The 17,432-nt window shown below is 38.7% G+C and overlaps 1 protein-coding gene across 5 annotated transcripts in view; it reads left to right on the top strand.

The window, feature by feature from the left end:
• Positions 1 to 1,470: 1,470 nt before the first annotated feature.
• dlgap1b (discs, large homolog-associated protein 1b) overlaps positions 1,471 to 17,432 on the top strand; it is a 143,759-nt gene continuing 127,797 nt past the window's right edge. For all 5 annotated transcript variants that reach the window (XM_084399643.1, XM_084399648.1, XM_084399646.1 and 2 more), the window contains exon 1: positions 1,471 to 1,632. The gene's annotated coding sequence lies outside the window, so the exon portion shown is untranslated. The remainder of the gene's footprint in view (positions 1,633 to 17,432) is intronic.

The raw sequence follows: 17,432 nt of genomic DNA on the forward strand, positions 1-17,432 counted from the left end.
AACACAAGAGGAGCACATTCCGTTAATTAACTCAATTAACGATAAGAGGTATATACAGCATGCTTACCTCTGTTCCTTGACAGAATTCCAGCGTCTCTCCACCTGAATGGGGGGAGTACTCTGGGTTGGGGCCAAATTCCGAGCTCGGAGCCCTCCCCTCGGACAGCACGCCAAATACACATAACCTTTACTCTATTTAATTATATGTAAGTGTTAACTCGTGAACATTGTATAGACATCTATCTAGTGCAGGTTCTCAACACTGGCCCTCGAGGTCCACTTTCCTCCAGGGCCAGAGTTTTGCTCCAACCTAAAATCCAACACAACGGAAGAAGCTAATCAAAGTCTTCAGGATTATGCCTATTCGAAAGTTGCAGGTTGGTAAGTTTAATCAAGTTGGAGATAAAGTGCAGGATGTCGAGAGCCAGAGTTGAGAACCCCTGCTCTATAGTGACATAATACGTGAATATAGATGTCCACCATCGGACCAAAAGCGAGCGTGCTAGTGCGTGCCAGGGTCAGTTGTGTTTCCACTGTCACTTCCGGGGCTTGATCGGGACTTCCTCTGGGCTTTTTCGGGACTTCCTCAGGGGTTTTTGGCCCACTGAATACATTTTTCCAAAGCGAGCCAACTGGGGCTTGAGGAGTGAACAAGGCAGAGTTTACCTGAGTCAGGAGACGTTCAACACTGCTGTTCATTTCCCATGTTATCATATCATATTAACTTTAACATTAAAGATATTTTAAATAATTTTCAGTTCAAAACTCACTTTCAGATACCATCGAGTGTTTTCAAATAACTTCCTTACGATCCGATGGGGATTCTGATTAAGCTATACCGTATGAGGCAGACAACTTATATGCGATGCTAAAGGCTACCTATGCTAACCATTGCGTATATAATAAGTGAAGTTCCTAAATGTAATTTCGGGAGGTAATTAAACCCATCTAATCTTTCAATCATCAGCTGTGTTGGCATCCCTCCACCTCCCCAACTCCACCAACATAATTTAAGCATTTTGCAACCATAGGCTATATCTCATCATCCAAGCATTAGTAGTCCCACTCCACTGCAAGCCAAATACCTTTAACCTTATTAGCTTATATGGGCCAACAAATTCGTGAAATACATATGTTTAAGGAAAATACGAGAGACTGTTGAAGAAAGTAGACAAATATATAATTATCATCTATTTGATTTCATATTTTATCTCTTTTCCCTGTGCTTTTGTTGAAACCGGACTAATCTGCATATGTCATAAAAACATGCACGCAGGTTAACTCGTATAAATCATAACCCCTGTTTTCTTCTCGTGAGCTTCCTCTGTTGAAGCACTGCTGTATGACTCAGTAATCCATTCCGTGGTTTATCGCTGTCCGGCTTTTTCTCAGCATCTGATGCTGCAGCAGGACTGTGTGTGCAGACGGTGAAGCGCGCGCGGTTAGTGAGAGGACTCGGCAGTAGGGGGACGTCCTATCCACCGCAAGCCGGGCTTTAATTCCGTTCACACTGCGAGACCCCAACAGAGTCCACCGCTGAGGTCCAGGCACCCTCCACCGTTACGGATTTAATGCTTGTACCCGGCTGTTTTCCCGAAAAACTGTGTTTATCCGCGCCGTGAAACTCTCGAGGTAAGGAGCGTGCACATAATTGACAGCTTAGTTTCATGCAATTGTTGGACGCTGTGCGTGCTTTTGCTTGGCTCGCGCGCTGGTTTGGATGCTGGCCACTGCAAAGATGATTTCCAGTATGTAGATTAAAGCATATGTCAGTGGTGCCATTATGCGCTATTGTCTCATCTCTCACTGTTTTATCTGGTGGGAATGGAATGGGTTTAATTCTCAACATGTCACTGCAATCGATCCTAAGGCTGCGGGGAATTTGGACCGCACTCAAGTGACCATAAGGAGCGTCAGTGAACTGTTGACTGTGAGACTGTTTAAGCCTGGTCGTTGAATTTTAAAGGTTGAACGAGGATAGATGAATCCTTTTAAACACACAGATGGACTTTATATTGTTTTATACGTTTAGGCTTTTGGAGCGTCAAGATAGGGACGTGGAGGGAGAAGTTATTTGGCACTAATCAAAGGCGAAGCATGCACAAGCATAACACGTCATAGTAAATAAATCGTCCTGTTTTCACAGCATTAACTATATCAGACTCAGGCAATTATGACGTCACGCAGTGTTGCGTTATAGCGCGTAACTGCACTGACAGCCGCGCGGAAATGTGTGCATGTGAATGGGTACATATAACTGCTTTTGTTCTGTAACTCTTTCTAATTTTGGAGCAACATGCACTGTAAAAAAATAAATATATTTGTAATTACAGGAAAATTACTGGGCACAACTTCTATAATAAAACATGTCAATTGTAAGTTACATGGTCATATACAGTAACACAATTATATATGCATATTACAATATGCCTATGTATACTTTTACAGTAGAATAATGCAGGAATTATGTAAAAGGTGTGTTAAAACAGCACACATGTAAGCTCTGTGTGCCCAGAAATCACATAAATCTTGTGAATTTAGGTCAAAGCAAATAAAAAGAATTTGTTTTTCAAAAAGCATTTTTTGCTAAAATACCCCAACAAACAAATAAACCAAATAGGGGGATGGCACTGAATAGGGGCCCCTAAACATGAATTGTACAAGTATGACAATAAGTGATGTGAATGGCTTTTGATCTGAGATTTTAGCTGTAAAAAGATGTGGATTTAGTATGTTTTAAGGTTTTATGGGCAGGGGTAACGTTTCCTGTTATATCCAGTGTATATGGTTCTGAGTTGCAATTGAAAATGGAAGAGAAAGAATGAGGAAGTGAATGAATATAATATGTAGCAGGTTTCTAAAAGACACAAATTAAGCAGAGGTTTATGCATTTTTTTTCTATCATGGTGCAAACTCCTCATTAAGACTGTTGGCTGCTCCTTCACAGGTTTCTTTACACTCTGAACAGTCCTTTTATTCAGAGCTGTGTGTGTATTTGTGTACGAGACAGAGAAAGATCTTCTACCTCCACAGACCACGCCACTGCAAATGCTTCATTTCTAGGTTGCATGCATAGAATCTGTATCTGCCAGGCTTACCGTCACACTTTTTCTTCTCCTCTCTTCATCTGTCAGCCAAAACACTTTGATGCTGTTTTAAGTGTGACTGGTAATATGGTGGCCAGCCCAGCTCTATAGAATGACTTGATGCGTTTCACACTCAAATGTCTAAATGACCATCTGCACTCTATCTTGAGTAAAGTATTCCCCCCTAAACTAAAACTAAAGATGCTTCATATTTTAAATCCTTTATTTTTAACATAAGAGCTACAGTATGCACCCATGTTTCATCTATCTATCTATCTAGAGTGATAAGCTCAACTGGATGCCTACAGACATGGTCATAAATAATGAATTCTTTTTCTTATTGGTTCATCTCTGTGCGGCACATGGCAGTAATGAGACGTCTAAATAATAAACCAAACTTGCAGGAGTTTTTTTTTTTTTTTGTAGCATGCATTTTCAAATGAGCGAGTAAGAAATACTTTGTCATACTGTAACATCACACAAAATAAAGATAAAGAAAGCCTTTTACTAAATATTAAACATTCATAAGGAGTGTTCAAAAGATCAACTGTTGCGGTATATTAACACCTTGCGTTGTGTTTTAATTGTAGATCTTTATGTCTGTGTGTTACTGTCAAAAATAGTGTTTTTATGGGTGCTGCCCTTGTATTGAATAATCGTAACTATAGTCTTGTGCCTTGCATTCAGAGATTGTTCTTCATCTTCACAGTGCCTGCAGCTACACTGATAGCCGTTACTGTACTTTAGTCTCCGCATAGCCCCTGCCTTAGGGCAGATCTCATACGATCTCCTCTTCGCTGTACTGTGCAGACGTCAGACCCTTTATCAGTAGTGTGTGCTTCAAGCCTATTGGGTGGTAAATTTGTGTCCTACTCATCTTTTTCAGCACAGTCTCACATCAGAAGTGTAGAGCCCTTAATCACAGATGAGAAATACATTTCAGTCCTGTAGGACCCTACAGCTGAGCTCTGGAGCATGACACTGGCAGCCAGGATCCTCTCCCAGCATTCCCAGATACTTTTTTCCTTCAGCGTTCTCTTCTGCTGCTTCTGGAGCGGAGGAGAGGAGCTGCCCGAGGGAGGTCATCTGAGCAGCCATCAGTCTCTTATTTCAGAATGACGGAGGAGAATTTAGAAAAGGTGGAATAAAGGACAAGTGTGGCTTTGAATGCTGAGACCGGGAATTCACTGATGTGAATTAGAAGCACAAGGCCTTTTTGGACTTTTTATTAGATAGGAAAGTGAACAATGATAAAAAATGATTGAGAAGAAAGAATAGGAATGAAATATGTTCAGTATGTGATTTAGAAGTGTTCAAATTGAGGGGTGACTGGTGGTGGTGGTGGTGGTGGGGGTAATAAATTGTACTACTGAAACTTTTCATTGGTATTTAAAAGGTGTTTTTCGTTGGATAATTTTTAAAGTGCTACATCCTTAAAGCCAACCAAACATTAGTCGACAAGAAGAGGCTTGGCCGACTAAATTTAAAGTTTTTTGAAGTTTCTACTTGACAGGTAAAGTTTGGCATGCTATTTGGAGAAATCGATTTAAAATCACTGCTAGTAAAAGTTAATGTAAGCTATGATTAGCTCGTGCATGCTCTCTCGTGCACACGTTTAATAGGCGTTCCCTCTCGGGAGCATGTGCATTTTTTCAAAAAGTGGAGAGGGCGGTTCTTTTCTAAAATTCGGGAAAATCCTCCGCTATACCTTTAAATATGTATATTAGTGACAGAAAAAAAAAAACCTCCACAGGAATTGGCGAAGTCACACAGTCTGTGACAGACAATTCAAACGGTTGGTCAATGTGGTAAATTATGTCGGGAAGGAAATCCAAATCCATCATCGACATCAAACATGGCCTCTGACATCAATAATGCACTGGGCATGTTGCCGTCCAAGGCCACTCCCACCAGTCTGGTGAGAGACACTTAACCAGAGTTAAACACAGCCTTTCTTTAGTTGGAAATACTCCTTAGCAAACTTTTAGTCATAACTGACTTGTATTGTTCCTGGGTGCAAGAATTCAAAGAGTAAACGTTTAGCGGGAGCGAGTGAATTTCGGCAGTGGCTAAAGGTTGCAAAGAATCGTAAATTGTTCTGTCAGTTCCCGAAGCAAAATGCTGTCACATACAGAAATCTGTTGCCATAGTGTTCCATTTTTACCATAATGCTGTTTAAAGAGTATAGTACGACTGTCAGGAGTTGTGTTCTAGTTTGGTTTTGTTCTGTCTCTGTTTGCCTGAGTTTCCTGTCATTGCTAGTTTCCATGTTTGTTAATGAGTTATACACTTGTTCCCTGTTGTCATGTTAACGAGTTTTCCTTAGTTGCTTGTCTAGTGTTAACGTTATGTTTAAGTGTGTAGTGCTTTGTTTTCCCCGATGTTCATGAAAAGTTAGTTTGATCGTCTTCCTGAAGCTCACCATATCAAAACACTGGACCTAGACTAGATTTGTAAGATGGAAAATAAAATGGATTTTTATCTGGATCGCTCGCTCTGTGTATTTTGTTCGAGCCTCAACGAGCGGTCAACTGCCTGTGAACAGTTCTCAGTGTGTGTGTTTTATTCATCTTCATTTGTCAGCATCACTGAGCATACATTACATCCTTTAAGCAAGCCAGGGGTTATATTTATGATGTGTGTGTGTGTGTGGAGCGTTGTGTGTAAGGGAATGTAAACAGACAGTAATAACCCAGAGAAGACAGAAATGCACTGCCATCAGTTCACTTCAGTGGGCTCACTTTGGCACTAATGAATGTGATTTTACACACAGACACGTGACTATAAGGCAGCCTTCTTTGAGATTCTCTGGCATGACTCGGCGCTGTCGGCCTCACAGGCCTGATCTGTCACTACCACAACACATATACAATCAAACACCGCAAGAGTGACTTTAAAAAGGAAAAATGACAGTGTAAATTTAAACATAAGAGGGAGAGAGAAAAACGCAGAGAGAAAGTGCAAAGTCATTTTTATAGTGTCAGGGGTTTGTTTGAAAGAGATTTATTTTAGCCTGTGAGATTCAGTCTGCTGCCCAGAGACTTTCTGAAGAACAGAATACAAATTTGTATGCTACCTCATTGTTTTAAGGTAGGCCCAAACTAAACGATTTTTTAAATCTATTTTGAGATTCCATTCACAAACAATCAGATTTCTGACTGTAAAACAGTCTTGCAAAATCTCTCGCGGTCAAACGTGACTTAGTAAACAAACATGGCGGACGACGGGCTAGAAGAAATGACGATAATAGTGTTTGGATTGATTTTTACAGAAAATTTGTGGAGAAAAAAAAAGGAAAAAGGTTTGGATGAAGTTGTGTTATTCTTAGTCTTCCGTCAGCTGGCTTTCTGAATGGGTATCGGTTCGTTCCCCGTGACAATCAACAGAGTGCATGTGTTTGTCCTCGGGGTTCCCCCCACCTAACAGGATTTCTGATCGTAAATATCCTACACGTTCTTCTGAGTAGATTCAATCACACTTAACATGTCACACCACATAAATCTGATAAGATAATCTGTAGAACCATCAAGATAATCGGTTTCGGGACTTTACCTATAGGATTGAATAGTTGAAATTGTACAGTGTGGAGGATTCGTATCACTATTGCAACCATATCATAATGTACTTTTTAAAACAGAGTTAAAGGATAAGTTCACTTCAGAATGCAAATTTCCTGATAATTTACTCACCCCCATGTCATCCAAGATATTCATGTCTTTCTTTCTTCAGTCGAAAAGAAATGAAGGTTTTTGAGGAAAACATTCCAGGATTTTTCTCCATATAGTGGACTTCAACGGCTATCAACAGGTTGAAGGTCCAAATTGCAGTTTCAATTACAGACCTAGTGTTTACAAAAAAAAAAAGGGGGTAAATCAACGGTGTCGGAAATGAGAGATGAGAAATGAGAAAATGAGTTTTTCACCCTACCCTACATATTCTGCCTACGTCAGGTTACCGTAATATACCGTATATATTACGTAATATAACTATATATATTTGTTTGTTTGTTTTTTATATACGTTTCGCCAGTTAAGACCCTTATTCCTCGGCTGGGATCGTGTAGAGCCCTTTGAAGCTGCATTGAAACTGCGATTTGGACCTTCAACCCATTGATAGTCCGCTATATGGAGAAAAATCCTGCAAAGTTTTCCTTAAAAACCTTCATTTCTTTTCGACTGAAGAAAGAAAGTACATCTTGGATGACATGGGGGTGAGTAAATTGTCAGGAAATTTTCATTCTGAAGTGAACTACTCCTTTAACTATTATATTGTGTAAAGCATCGCTGACACTCAGATATGAGGTGAGTGGACCCAGTTACCTCACCCTCAAGTGCAGGAACCAGTGGTCTCCAATACAAAAAGGCAGATTAGGGAGTATTATTCAATCAGGGGAAAGAAGGAAGTGACAGCATATTAAAGATGACATACAGATGCTGATGAGCCAAAAAGTTATTTCAGTCCAGCTGAACAGTCAGAAGTGCCTGCTCGCCTCAGATCAGCTCTTGTGTGTGTGTGTGTGTGTGTATGAGAGAGTCTGTATTGTCAAGTTGCATATTGATGTTCATTTGCATCTTCGAAAATTGGTGGCGCTGTGTAGATGCTGCTTTGTGGGTCAATGTTGCGCTAATTCCCACAAAGACTTGAGGTGTTTTTCTCTGCAGGAAGTGGGAAAGTACAGTTCATGTGAGATTTATGAAATGGGAACATTGAATAATTGACGAAGTGGAGGTGCTCTTCCCTGACTTGTTCTTCTGTAGCTCTGCGAGACCCGCAGGCTTTTAATGCATTTAACTCTTAGAGAGGCACATGACTACAGGTTGTGTGTTATGTGTTAAGCAAGACAGAAAAAAAGCATAGAGTCAGTGTTTAAAAAGCAAAATATGTTTAATCTAATGTATCTCTGTTTAGCTCTCTTGCATTGTCCTACTTTTAATCGTTTTTGTATCAGCATTTTAAGCATTTTTGTTCCGCGAGCAGAACGCAGAAAATGAAGTAGGGGAGAGCGGGGCACAAGCTAACACTTTTTGACTTTCTCAGTTTGTGTAAATCCACTTGGGGTTCAGAGTATTTATTTTTTCCCACATTAATTTCCCATATGTCTAGTACAATTTTGTGGTTTTGTTTCATTAATACAGTGTATACTTTTTTCTTGATTTACCCTGAAAAAAATGGAAGTGAAATGTGACAACATGCCCCATAGGTGGCACATACATTGTAACATGACCATATGACAGCTTAAAATGTTATCTGATCTAATAAAAATAAATAAAAATAAAATAATGGCATTTTTTTAATAATTAAAAATAAAGTAATTTTTGAGTTTGACAACAAACACACTGCAAATCACAGCTATACAGCTAGTTCAAAACATAATAATAATGAATAATTTCTGAACATTGACTCTCAGTCTTTATTCACCTTTTTCTCGTGGTTTCTCAATAGAATTAATAAAAGTATAGAATAGCATAGTTCTATTAGGGGCACATTGTGACGCAGTGTTACAACATTCCCCTACACAACTTGGAATTTAAACCTGGCTACTGTCTTCTGCTACTTAGCAAAGCATTAAATAGCTATCCCAACTGTTAAATAACAGATATAAGGTTAAAATAATATCAGAATTAAATAAACATAAAACATTTATTTAAGAAATTTACTTTTGCTATGGATAAATAAACGTTCAATGGTTTCGTCATACTGGCATGTGTGGAAAGTTTTAAACCATGTGTGTTACAACTAGCCCTGCATTAGTTTGTGTCCCCTACACCCAGGCCTTAAAAGTGCACTATGCAGGATTTTCCCAAATAATAAAGCATAGACTATATGAAAAAAATATAATCCCTCACACTCATTAATTATGCTCCAATAGAATTGTTTGGTTGTGTTTGTCTACAGAGACATTGTCCTCTGCCTGTATTTTCTAATTTTATTCTCCTATTGCTGTGCTTGGGGACATTTCCGGGCTGAAACCTTTGGCCAGAGGGTGTGTCGTCTGTGTCTGAAGCTTGGGAAGCTTTGCTAAATTGTCGTGTATCGACACAAAAAACAATTTGCTAATGCTGCTTTTGCCTTATTTACTGTTATCTGTAACTCGACAGATTACTAGGCACTGTAATTGTTTTTTTAGATGACACATAATTATTGTTTATTTGCAAGCTAGACTGAAGATGGCTAACTTCGCTGGAAAATTACAGCCAGTCATCCAATTATTAAGGTTACTGTTCGTTCATATACTGTACACATAAACAAAACAAAAAAGAAGCCATTTATGCACGATAAACACAATATTTGAAAAAATACCTGCAAAACACCTCATCACTCATCGTCTCGCATGAAGTCCGCTGTTGATTCGCTGTCTCATGTGATGCTGATGCAGGTTTGGCTGTGTCACCTGTGTGTGTTTTGGCAACCGATATGATGTCTGGGACAGGGGGCTTAGCTTCTGGCTTGAGCCCGCCTGCGAGGAGGGACCAAGTTTGAGTGTTGTGTTTGTGAACGGCAACTGAAAATCCTGCATAGTGCACCTTTTTGAAAATCATCACTACAAAAACAAGTCAAATGGGGACCTTGTTTTTAATTTTATAATTAGTTACAACATAATTTTCAGCAACATTCAGCACATATGACTATGAGAGATGCCAAGTGCTAAACTCCCATCAAGCCAGTCCTGATGAATATAGTGTACATGCTTGTTATGATTATGGTAATCAACAGGCAGCACAAAAAAGACGGCCTTTAAGCTGTTTTTGGAAAAACCACCATACATTCAGGTGACACCAAAGCCTGTCATTGTCTTCTTAAGAAAAAAATACGATTTTTTTTTTAAAGTAAGTATTTGAGAATATTTTTCAAGAATTGCACTGGTAGGAACATTCTTCTGTCTTAAGAAATTTCTTAATTTGTTTAAAGAAGTTTTTCACGAATCTGACCGCTGCACAATTTAACTACAAAAACATTTCAGTCAGGACTTTCTGCAGACTTCAGAAAAATCTTTTAGAAAGCTTCTAAAAGTGGTTTGCATTTGTAGCTCCATATAGCTTTAATTTGAACCTCTATTTCCTTGTTGTTTATATTGCTAAATATAACTTGATCATCACCGTATATCTTTTATTATCTAATCACATTAATCTGACATCACTAGCTTTTAATCTAAATCACTATCGCTAGCACAACGCGTTAGCATTTCGCTAGTCTGTTAACTAGTCATGCATGCTTGCTGTCTCCCTTCAAACACAGCCCTGAATGTCAGCAGAGACCGTGTCTTCTAGACAATCCCATGTGAAGACCTTCTCCTTTTTGCAAGCCAAGACAGACTCTGTTTTTTTTTTCCTGCAATTTTCTTGTGTGAGGAAAAATGTCTTATATTTTCAGTAAAAATTAAGTTTTAATTTAAACCATAAACAAATAAAAAGACAGCTGTAAATGAATCTGAATTCACTTTTGCTGGAAAACAGTGTAATTTAGTGAAGAACATCATTGTTTTGGTCATAATTTTGAATTCATTTTCACTATGACAGAAAATGGAGGTGTCTCTTGTGAAGTGTTTCAGTATGTAACCACCTAGCAACACCCTATCAACCACTCACAACACCCTAACAATCACATAACCACATAGAACACCTTAGCAACCACATAACAATGCCCTGACAACCATGAACACTCTTAGGGGCAGTTCACATAGAATGCATTTTTTCATTCCACTGCGCTACTTTTCCATTGTTTTTCAGTGGAATAAAACTACATTCTAAAAACGCGGTGCTCAAGTTAAAAGAAGCTAAACTTTAAAAAATGCGTCTTAACACATTGGGATTGCGTTGGTGTATAGCTTACATTGTAGCAATGACTTTCGGCTGTGTGGGATGGAGTTGCTATCAATTAACGCCACTTACTCAGTTTAGTCTGATGAGGTCTGTCATCTCACTTGAGGCACACATTTCCACCCCCCAACACACACACACACACACGCGCACACACACACACTTACTCCGTCTAAAGCACAGAGATTTGTGTAAGCGGTCGTTAGCAGGGATAATCTGCACTAGACAAGCTGTAAGAGGAGGGGAAGTGGCAGTGTGTGTGTATTTTGCAGGAACAGATCTGTCACACACACACTGCCACTTCCCCTCCTCTTACAGACAATTTATATGCACACATGTACTGTTAATAATTACAAGCTGATCAGGACAGATCAAATACATGATGCATGATCCATGAGTGTTAAATTATATCCTGTAGCACGACTGGCAGCATATGGCAGTTTTAATCTTAAGAAACACATTCAAAAATAAAAATATGGGCACTGGATGTTTTGTAAGTCATGCTTTTATCGATATAAATTATATTTTCTGAAGAAAATGTATGCAAAACTCTTCAGCATGTTGGTCTGTGGTTGTGAGTGATGCTTTTCTTTTGGTATTTTATTTAGATGCATAAAATAATATAATGTATTAATAATCTTATAATGTTATAATTTATATAATACATACTTTTTTTACAAAACATTTTTTGATTTCTTTTTGCTCTAGTCCAATTATAATATAAATATAATAAAAAAATTTAAACTTAATTGCATATATTTAAAATTAAAAACAATATATGTACTTATACTTTAGAATATCATGCTTATATTTTTTTCTCAAACAGAATAAAATGGTCTTAAAATATACAGCTGCCTCATAATGGGATCATAATATTGGGACAATCTTGGTATCAATAAGTTTGAAATCTTCTGGTATTATCTATTAACACAGCACAGCACAAAAAAGTACTATAGCAATAATATGATTTTCTTAAAAAGGACTATGGGAACAGCATCTTTGAAGTGCAAATATGACCAGTGTTAATAATACTTATGCTTGACAAACTGCTAATGATAAAATGTGTGCATGTTGTGCGTGTTAATGTGTGTGTTTAATAAAATGTTGTAACCAGCAGTATCTAGATAGATAAAAGCAGCATGGCTTGTGTTTTAGTGCAGTTACTCAGCTGTGGAACACAGAGATACTTTGTACTTAATACAGATAAAGGAGGTTTACCTCATGCTGTGATGTTTATAAGAATCCTGTCTGCCCCTGCTCTATCTTTCCATCCCTTTCTCTATCCTCTATTTTTCTCAGAATTCCCTTGGGAAGAACAAAAATTGACTTCATACCTCGTTACTGATAGATTTGGCCTGTTGGTCAGGGAGAAAGAGAGTGAAATATGGAGAGCGAAGAAAGAAAGAGGCAATGAAAGTCAGCAGCACAAGACCGTAAGCAGAGAGCAGACTTAAATGTCAAGTTCAGCCAAAAATGAAAATTCTGTCTTCAGTCACTCACCCTCATGTACTGTGTCAGTCTGCTTTAGTATGAGATTTTTTTAATTTAGGTTCTTTTTTTTTTTTTTTTTTATATTGACAATACACAGATGAGCCAAAACATTATGACCACCTGCCTAATATGCCGTTGGTCCTTTGTGTGCTGCCAAAACAGTACCGACCCACTGAGGCATGGGCTCTACAAGACCCCTGCCCTGAAGGTGTCCTGTGGTATCTTGCACTTTAAGACGTTAGCACCAGATCCTTCAGGTCCTGAAGGTTGCAAAGTGGAGCCGCCATGGATTGAACTTGTTGGTCCAGCATATCCCACAGATGCTCAATTGGATTGAGACCTGGGGAATTTGGAGGCCAGGGCAACACATCTTCATCATGTTCCTCAAACCTTTCCTGAATAATGTCTGCAGTGTGGTAGGTTGCATTATCCTGCTGAAAAAGGGCACTTACACCATGGAACACCATTGTCATGATGAAGGAGTGTACCTGGTCTGAAACAATATCTAGGTAGTTCGCACATACGTTCTCAGCAGAACATTGCCCAGAACATCACACTCCCTCCTCCGGCTTGTCGTCGTCCCATGGTGCCATCACTTCTCCAAGTACATGGCGCACACGTACATGGCCGTCCACGTGATTAAAAGAAAACAGGACTCATTGGACCAGGCGACATTTACACTGCTCCAGGGTCCAGTTCTGACGCTTGCGTGCCCATTGTAGGCTCTTTCGACGTTGTACAGGGGTCATCGTAGGCACTCTGAGCGGTCTGCGGCTACGCAACCCCATACACCCCATACCACGTTCCTCCCAAAATTTTGTCCTACAGTAGACCTTCTGTTGGTTTGGACCAGACGGGATAGGCCTCGTTGCCCACTAATAATGTATCGATGAGCCTCAGGCACCCAACACCATGTCGCTGGTATGTGGTTTGTCCGTCCTCAGTTGGTAAATTCTCAGCACTGCTGACAAAAGCAACTCACAGCCTTGTCGTTTTAGAGATACTCTGATCGCCCTGCCATAACAATTTGACCCGTGTCAAAGTCGCTCAGATTTTTATTCCTGCCCATTTCTCTTGTGTCCAACATGTTAATTATAATAACTGATTGTTTTCTCACTGTCTAATCTACCCAGACATTAATATGTGGCCTTGTTAGGAAACGATCAGTGATATTTGCTTCACCTGTGACTAGTCATAACGTTTTGGCTCATCAGTCTATATCGGATTGTAACAAGGTTCGTTGATAAGGAAGGAGGAGGCAGTAACAGGTGAACGTTCAACGTAACTTTAATATCATAAAATAAACAAACACAAAACGAAAGTAAAGCAGCAGCTCCTCACGGACGACTGCCACACAAAACATAACAAAACACAACGTAAATAGTCCAGACCTGGTCCTCTCTCGTCCTTCACTGTCGTCACTCCTCATTTTATCCTCCCGGATGTCCTAAACACTAATAATTTAAAACACTTATAATTTAATAACAATGTTAATAAACCTTTATCAAATCAAAATATGAATATCTGAATATCCATTTTTCATACTGTACATTATACAGTTACATTAAGTTGTGATGCCTAAATTCACTTGTAGAATTTAAAATGATTCATTTTATTGTGTAGTGTTTTAATTTATTTAGACAAAATAGTGTCGATTTTTAATATTGGCCTTTTATTGGTTATTGGCTGTAACATAAAATGTCTATATGTCATCATCTAACATCTATAGGGTTTGTGTTTTGTCGCTACAGGCATTTAGAACCTCTTTTATTTGCAATCCCACACAGATGAAGCTCTAATGCCACCATTCATTCTCCAACAGAGGATAGCGGGACAAACAGCGTTTAGAGCTGATATTTTAAAAGGGTCTATCCATCCATCTGACACAGACAATGAATATAAATGTTGAACATTTCTGTTACTCCCGCCACAGTCAGAATAAAGTGAAGAGAGAGTGCATTTGTTAAAGAAACGTTTCGTGCGGATGGAGGACAGCGTGCAATAAAAATGTTAAGGAGGGGTGGATGAGAGGTGCTGATGTAGATGTAACACACTGACTATATATTTGTGGCTCTCAGACATGCTGGGTTCTTTAGAGTCTGACAAATTTAATTTCACAGCCTGCAGAACACACGTAAATGTGCACGCATGCACACACACATATATGCACGCAAACAGGAAGCATACTGACATTTACACGGACTGTTCTAGCAATGGCAGTCACAGCATCCACACGGAACTAAAACAAGCATTACCCGAGACAGAAAGAGAACGGCGGCTTTTAATGTAGAAAGAGTTTGTCATAATTCCTAGATGAAGATGAGTCGCCCTTACAAAAACGTACATTGTACAGTGTTGTCGTGCTGATCCCATAGTATATTTTAATTAAAATCACAGTATTGCCATTGTACTTTTTTAAGTGATGTGTTAATAGACAAGTTATACAAGCAGATTTTTTTTTTTTTTTAAAGGGGTTATGACATGGATTTTTAATATGTTCCTTGAGGTTAACTTTAGCCATTATCCATATAAAACAGTAATTTACTGAAAATGCATTATGAAATAATTTACTTGCGGTTTGCAATGCAGCTGCTGTCAGATCCAACATGTTGGCTACTTCATCCTTCAACAAAAGTTATACGCCAAATCGCCGTTTACAAAACAAAATGCTCCGGACAAACATATGACGCGATACGGGACGCCATTAAAACAAACCATCCACTTATTTCTGATGCTTCGGTCATTTTGAAGTCAGAGACGCAAACAAACATTAAAGTGAACGTTCTTTCACTCTTCCGCTCGTCCTGTTGTCGGCAGACTCAAGTGAATGGACTTTGTCACAGGCATCTGTGTAAACTTTAACCAGTGTCAAACGGGTTCCGTTTGCTTTTGACGCGACACGACGCACACATCCAGTATCCCTTTTTTCTAGCAAGCCTTCTGCGTTTTAGATTATGGGAGGTACTTCCGGTTTGGGGAAATTCCACTCAAAAAGACTGAAACAAATCAGCATCAGAAACAAATCATTTCAAATCATAAGGTTGCACCCTAAAAATAATCATAATACGTCAGTTTGACTGAATAAGCTGAAAAATTCCTTTATGTTCTCATGTTCAGACTTATAACATGCTTGGTATTTTAATGTGACGTGGTGTAACAACGCTGCATCCTTATCCTCCTGATTTCCTTTTTTAATAATCTGTCTTTATTAATCGCTGCATTGCTGATGATGGTTTTAAACATCAACGATATCTGCCCTTTCCAATGAACACAAGAACATGCAGTAAACTCAGACAACTTAATCCAGATATTTTAATCAAATCCGCAAATGCGTTTTAAAGAACCAAATTAACCAGAGGTCAGTTATCACGATAAGAAGATCTGGCATCTGTCATATCATCTCAGATTTATTAAGCGAGGTACGCAGAACAGACCCCAGGAAAAATAATAAATGTAAAAAATAAACTTGAAACTTAACATATGCAAATCTTTATCTTCTATAGTTAAATATTTAAAAAATTTAAATCAAAATGTAACTTATTTGATCTAGTCTTTAGAATTGGTTTTCTTTTTCTTTTCTTTTTTTCCCTGTTGAAATTACCTGTGGACCCCTGGTGGTCCCCGGAACCCACTATGAAAACCCCACTGGGTGTTTGTTGATTTTGTGAATGTGAAGGTGTGTGTAATTGTGCTGACATTTACTTACTTCCTGTTTGCTGAGGATTATCTACAGCGCTGTCAATTTGGCAGTAGCTCTCTCTCTCTCTCTCTCTCTCTCTCTCTCACTCACTCGCACACTCACACAAAACTCTCACACCAATGGGGTTTAGTTTCTGTTTTCTTTTTTGGCTATCAAATGTTTCACCCTCAAAGATGAGTGTTAACATATGGCATGGGAATGTGTAAACACAACTTATTGTGGTGCCAAACAGCAAAATACTTAAATCTGTTGAATTTGGCAGCCTATTTCCGTCTTGTGTGGGAGAAAAATAAAAGCCAGAGTCTTCAAAAACCGTCTGGCCACACACGATTGGTTACATCCCAAAACAAGATCTGCTTTTCCTGAAGGAAATACATGAGTTTGCAAGGCAGCAAAAGAACAGTGTTAAAGTTGTAGGTAAGTTTGGGTTTTAGACTTCAAATAAATGCTGTTCCTTTGAACTTTATATTCCACAAAGAATCCGGGGAAAAAATGTATCACAGTTTCCACAAAAATATGAAGTGGCAAAACCGTTTTCTTCATTGATAACAATGTGAAATGTTTCTCTAAACAGAAAATCAGCAAATTAGAATGATTTCTGAAGGATCATGTGACACTGAATACTGGAGTAATGATGCTGAAAATTCAGCTTTGCCATCACCGGAATAAATTATATTTTAAAATATATTAAAAAATCTTCAAACTTCTGAATGGTAATGTACAAAATAAGACCGATCGCAATTTAGTATGTACATATCAATTTGAAGCCATTGCGTTGGGTAGATTTTTGTTTCACACTGCACTTGGTGGCACTGTCCTAGTGTGATTCTTGACCATCCTCCTCTCTCTTTCTCTCTTCCTCTGGTAATATTACTACAAAGCAATAATGTGTTAATTAAAAAACAGGGCATTAGGGACCTGTGTCTGTGTCTATGAGTGCCTGTGTGCCAACGTGATGTAAGAGGTCAAATTTCAGAGCCTTATTGAACAGCACTCCAGAGGAAGCGGCACAGATTGGAAAATGATTGGAAGGCTGGATATAGATGAATGATTAGAAGCGCATGAAACAGATGGAATGAGACGATGCAGAGAAATGGAGAGAGATTGAAATAGCACTCAGGTGAAAAACAGATTTATAGAGGTTTGAAAGTTTAATGTGAATGTCTGTCATGTCCTTCTCCCTGAATGTCATCTCTCTTTTCCTCAAGTGTTTCGTTGTCTCCACTTCCTGCGAAAAAGGAAGTTATTTATTGTACATGTGTGTGCGTTTTATCACAGGTCCCTGTGTCTTATAATAAGGTGGTAACAGATTTAACCAATCAGCAGACTGTATTATAT

Source organism: Rutilus rutilus, assembly GCF_951802725.1.
Source record: "Rutilus rutilus genome assembly, chromosome: 24".
NCBI classification, from domain to species: Eukaryota; Metazoa; Chordata; class Actinopteri; order Cypriniformes; family Leuciscidae; genus Rutilus; species Rutilus rutilus.